This window comes from Chiroxiphia lanceolata, chromosome 3 (assembly GCF_009829145.1).
Source record: "Chiroxiphia lanceolata isolate bChiLan1 chromosome 3, bChiLan1.pri, whole genome shotgun sequence".
In the NCBI taxonomy this organism is placed as follows: Eukaryota; Metazoa; Chordata; class Aves; order Passeriformes; family Pipridae; genus Chiroxiphia; species Chiroxiphia lanceolata.
This window is the reverse complement of record NC_045639.1, coordinates 31,156,385-31,162,384: the sequence shown is the minus strand read 5'-3', so window position 1 is coordinate 31,162,384 and position 6,000 is coordinate 31,156,385.

Here is a 6,000-nt window from a genome sequence, read left to right as displayed (position 1 = left end):
GAAACAATTGTCATAAAAAGGGAACGGATATGTAGTTAATATTTGTCTTTCTAAAACATGAGGTAGTTTAAATATTTGTGTAATTGCAGTGTCACAATCCATTATAATTCATCCACTTTAGCACCTTTCTTGGGAAAAAGGCCATTGAGACTGTCAGTTTGTGACAAAGGCCAATGACCCAAACTCCTGCTCCAGCAGATGATGTTCCCAAGTAAAACACAATCATTTAGGATGGTATAAGTGATATACAAAATTTAAGTGACCTTTTGGCCAGATGAGTTTGTCCTAGTTACTAGTTACCTAGAGAAAGCATGCTCAGAGGAGAACAATGGTCAGAAAGGTCAAGAAAGCTTCCCATTTTGCCCCCTTTTGAATACTTTTTGTAAGTCAGAGAAGCGAGGATGCCTTGAGATGCTCCAGAGAAATCAATAAGAAAATTCAGCTGGAATGGTAACAAAATCTGCATCATGTAAAGTCAATTTAGACCTAAGGTTTAACGCCATTATCTTAAAAGGGCATCTCTCTACATTCTGCTCAGCACTGTGATAGTACAGTGAAGAATAGCCTGAAAAGGTGTTTTTCAGGAGGAGGTGTGAGTACTGGGGAGTTTGGAGGATTAACCTTTCAGTTGTGGAGACCAGGGCTGTGAGAGGTGGATATGAGTAAGTGAAGGCTGCAAGGCTATCATCATGGACAGAGCTGACAAGGTTACAAAACAGTTTGTGTGATTAGCCAGGAGCCACAGCAGAATCAGTGACAGAAGTGAAAACAGATTAGAAATTCTGCAGCTTTGAAGACAGGAACCAGGACATTGGCTAAAGAATAAGGTTAGTTTGCTCAGAGGTATTCCTGTGCTAATGAACAGGGGCCAGGGGACTGGATCCAACCAGTAAAGCTGATTCAGAAAGCAGAACTACAGGTGAGAGAAGGACTGACACTGGAGGCATTAGCAAGTCCAGGGTGTGCCCACGCAAAGATTGTAGCTACTATTTCCTTACTCCATATTTCCTTTACCACTCTATCACTTGCCCCTTCTTCCTTTCATCCTGGAATACATAACCACTTTACCAAGTAAAGGTGGAGATAAGGTGAAAAACCTTTGCAGTTTTACTGCTCGAGAGAGCTGAGCACTAACCATGAAGTCCAAGGAGCTTTGACAGACTAACCAACTTCAGCGACTGTTTGCCAAATTTCCTGTGTTTTCCTGTGTCTGTGAACCACACCCTTTCAGTCCCTGAAAGATGATTGCTACTCTTCTAAGGTCTAGAAGACACAACAGAATTGTCATTCCTTTTGCATTGTGGAGTTATGGGTTGATCCCAGCATTAATGGTGCCTGGCTACTGCCTATACTGTTCTCTAATCCTCAAAAATTTTCCATATTCCACATATGCTACAATTAAAATGTTTTAGAGAGCAATTTAACCCCAGGAAGAAAGAAGCAGGAATATTCCATAAATCCACTAAAATCTACTGGAATAAGGAAGGCTTTAGAAAAGGCAAAAGGAGAAAATAAAGTTACTTCAAAAGACAAATGGGACATAGCATAGGATGTGCATGAGAGGCAGTTTGTCGCTGTCCCTTAGTGCCACCTCTGGCTCAGGAGGTCCCATAAGCAGTCACAGAGAGCACACCAAGGAAGCTTCACTGCCTAATGGCTTATTTCTGGGGCTCTTCTCCAGGCAGTTGCTGCTGCCAGATAGTGGGTCCTGAGCAAAACAACTTTTGGGTCTCACCCAGAGCAGCTGTTGGGATGGTCACATCCTGATACATTCCTGGAAGGCAGCTCTGACTACATAAGCTGGAAAGAGATCTCAGTCCAGGAGGAAACAGTATGAGCAGTTCACAATGACTGTGCTCTAAAATCATGCGTTTACCTTTGACAATTCCAAGAAAATTTTTCTGAGATCAGGTCTGCAATTGCTGACCTATTTTTCCAGTTACGAAGCAAATGATTTTTGAGGAAAAAGTGACCAAAACTGAAGCCAATTTTCCCATATCCCAAAATAAGGAGCCAAATGGGGATGACATCTCCAGGGTGCCCTGTATGGCTGTGAACAATAGTCCTTGTAATTGAGCAACCCTTAGGCAAGGGAGAGGGAGGTGAAGCCCTGTCTCAGCCACACACACATCCCAGTACAGGCAAAGAGCTCAGCTCCACTTGGGTGAGGAGCTCTGTGAATGCCACAACAAATGGAAATCCAGGCCTGAAATGGTCTCCTGCCCAGCTTTGTGAAACACTATATTATCATTTGATGCAATTATATCATTAACTAATTTTCAAATTTGCATAGAACCATTAATTTAATCTTTAAATAAATAGTATGGATTTAGAGCCAGTGAAAGCCCTCTAGATTAACTGCTTGGTGAATGAAGCCTTCCGCTTATCTGTGAGACAGCAGCAGGACCAGCTTTATCCATATGCTGACCTGCCAGCATACTGCAACCTTGATTTGACAGATAAGTGCACAGTGTCTTCTGAGGAGTTGAAGGAAGGAGCTCAGCTCCCTGATTCAGACACCTCATAATCTCTCTTGGACCATTACTGCACATCAGGGCAGAAAGTTCTCACAGAGTGCAGCTGGCACTGAGACTCATCTCACTTCCTGTGCTTGAATCTCAGCATCTTCAGAACTGAAGCGACTAGCAAGTTGTCACAGGGAGCCAGAAATGGCCCCTCTACAAAATGAACACTCCTCATCCACGAGCAGCCACAACAGAATAGCACTTTCACATGTTCTTACACTGTCTTATTGTCCTCTGCCACCCACCTCACTTAAGCTATTTATGCCGTGCTCTACACAAGACACTCACACCTCCTTAGAGACGGGGAAGACAGACAACTGGTTGGATTAGCTCCACTGCCTGGAAGCTGCCTTCACAACCACTGCTCTCTTACAAGTTGCAGAGGGAGGCAGCCATTGTGTTGAAGAGGGCCAAAAGATCCTTGTGTACCTGCTTGGTGGTGGATGGAGCTGGATTCCCTAATCTATCCATCACAGCTGGGCAGGCTGACATCTAACAGACCTTCTCCCTTCATCTGGAAAATACACAGGGCCTACACCACTAGAGGAGGAAGAGGATCCAGGCACTTGCTCCACTGCCTTTGCGAAATCCCAGGACCACAACATAACCATGACAACTGCCACTCTGCAATCAGACGAGTGAGTACTAAAAGACAATTGCTGCCAGCCATGAGGAATGGCAGACAAAAAGCAGAGGTAGAAGCTAACAGAAAGGGGGTGACTTGGCAGCCTGTGGTGTGAAAACAGACCCTGTGCCTTGCACCACTACCTGGGAGGCACAGTCAGCAGCCAGGCACACCTGAACCAGCCTCATGGCTCTTGGCTGCTCTTATTATTCTCTGCAACCCTTCAGCATGACTCTTGACAGAAAAATTACCAAATGTAATGCACTTGTGACTTAGTTAATTTGCACCTGTATCTAATTTCAGACCTGCTAGAATAACAGAGCAGTTCTGTAATCAAAAATGGAGAAAAAAAAGTGCCAGACCTGCCAGTCACTGGCTGCTGCAGGGGAAACTGCCCCCATTAATACAGGGACCCCACGCAAGAGCTTTGCATGAAGGTCACAGCAGGACACAGAGGTTTCCCTGAGAAGGGACAAAGCAAACCCCCATTTGTGGGACTCAGAGTGAGCCTATAGCGATTCTCAGTGGCAGCAGGCAGCACTATACTCCTCCCTGCTTTCTCAGTCAGCAATTGCTTCAGTTTCCTAAATGTCTCTGTGCTTTCATTCTGGGAGATTGTTCTGAGCAGTTTACAATTGTCTACTTGTGGCTAGCAGCCTTGACTTTCTGAGAGCCAGAGGGTGCCATATTTCATCATCAGAGAAAGCACTAATGAGACAAAGTCCCTCTGGCTCTTGATTGTGGCTCATTAGGGTACTAGTCATGATGCCTCAGTTTCCCCTCGAGGCTCTGTGAAGCCAAAGCTGTTAGACTTCATGTGTCATTTTTAATCCTCTCCCTCAGTCCCTGCAAGGGTCTATCTCCTCCACAGTATTCAAGACACAAAAGATTTGAGAAAGTCAAAACCACTTTGCTTTTGGCAGGTCTCCCAGCCTTACCCACACTAGTGCCAGTGTGCTCAGCCCAGCCTGCCTAGGACCCAGCCACCATGCAGTGTGTCACATCAGCCCACAGACCTAATCTGGGCTCACCATGGGACCTTGGGCTGGCCTCAGTCTGCCCAGCCAGGGCCAGCAGCTGCCTCTCCTTCATTGCCTGGCACAGAGCTGTGGTGGCAAAAATGTTCTTTCTGAAGGAAATCAACAAGGAAGAGCTTTGGGTTACTTCCTGACCAACTTCCGTGTCCAGCCTTCCCCAAAGAGGGCCTGTCTATATCTGCCTCACTTTCTGGTGTCCCCTCCCTGCATGGATCCCATTGCAACATCTCCAGATATTCCTTGCATCCTGATGACCCTTAACCCAGGTGCAATTCTATCCTGTCACACAAACATTAAATCATCTCAACGCATCCCCAGTCTTCTTCCTACACCTTCCCTCAGCAGCATCTGCTTTCCTGTAGCACAATCACCCAGCTCCTTCCCCACTGAGTGTGGTGATTAACCCCAGCCATCTCTACCCTGAGGGGAGCTGGAGGCAATAGAGACACACATACAGCATGGAGCAGCCTGCACTTTTCCGCTTTGAAAGACCAATTGCCTTTAATAGAGCTGCATAGAGAAAGCAGACTGGGACACAAAACATTTTGAAATCTTCAGACAAAAGGGGTTAATGCATCATTAACATCGATTTCTTTGGTTGAAATGTATGTTAAGCACAGGTCTTGGAATATGTAAGTCTGATGTTTTAACCTTGTCTTTCTCACTGACTCTACATCTCTAACCCTGCTCAATCATTTCTAGGCTAAAAGGAGGTAGGTTCTAACTGTCCTGCCTTGCCGGGCTGGCTACTGTGGCTCTATAATTAGGTACAGCCTGTAGATTTCTGTAAATGTAAAGGGCATTATCCATCTATAGATGTAGGCATTATCTATCTATAATAGCCTCCAAACTCAGCATCCTGCAATAGCACATGTACCACAGCAATATGCTCCCTGAGGTCCTTCCACATCACAGCCTTGCTTCTCTCCATGTGAAAGTGCTCTCCTGGGTAGCCTGTGCAGACAATATCTGCCCATTACAGCTGAAGAAGAGGGTTGAACCACGAGGAAGGAAATTCAGACGCTGTCTTGGGATGTCCTCACACATCATGCTGTTATCCTACGGTCTTCTCTGCACTGGAATACAATTCTAGGAGTGGTTGCTCACTCACCCAGGGAGAACAGTGCAAAGCACAACTGCTGCTCAGAGAAAAGTCTGGGTGAAGGATATGCACTTCTGTTTTCAAAGGGACAGCTGAATCCACCATTCTCATCAGCCTGACATAGAAGCACAAAGGCCACAAAAAGACAATGCCAGCATTCACACCGGATCCACAACAGATAATGACTATGGGGAGTGAGGGAAACTCAGGGCACTGAGCAGTGTCAAGGATTTCCTTCCTGTCATATTTGGCTCCAGCAAACCCTCTCCTTCAGGAAGCTGAAGAACTGTTTCACATTCACAGTACCTGTGCAGGAATTCTTCTATGCCAAATAACCTTTATGTGAAAGAGTCTTTCTATGCTTAGAACAACTAGCACAGAGGACCTGGAATCCTCTTAATCTGTGTTGACTCATGACTGGATAACTACCTACTGCCCTGCTCCTCTGAGACAAGCACCTACCTATGGACTGGTATTCATCAGTCCTCCTAGCTTCAGTCCTAGCAGAGAGGCCAAGCCTCAAGTACCCCAGGGAAACCAAACATTTAATCCCTCGAGGTGGTGCCTCCAGGGCAAGGTTGAAGCTGTATTAGCGATACAATGTGGGAGAACTGTAGTGTATCTCAGGATCCAGAGCTATCAATCCAGTGCTGCGGTGGGGAGATACAAAATCTTTAATTAACTTTTGCTCACTTGCTCCTAGCACTGATG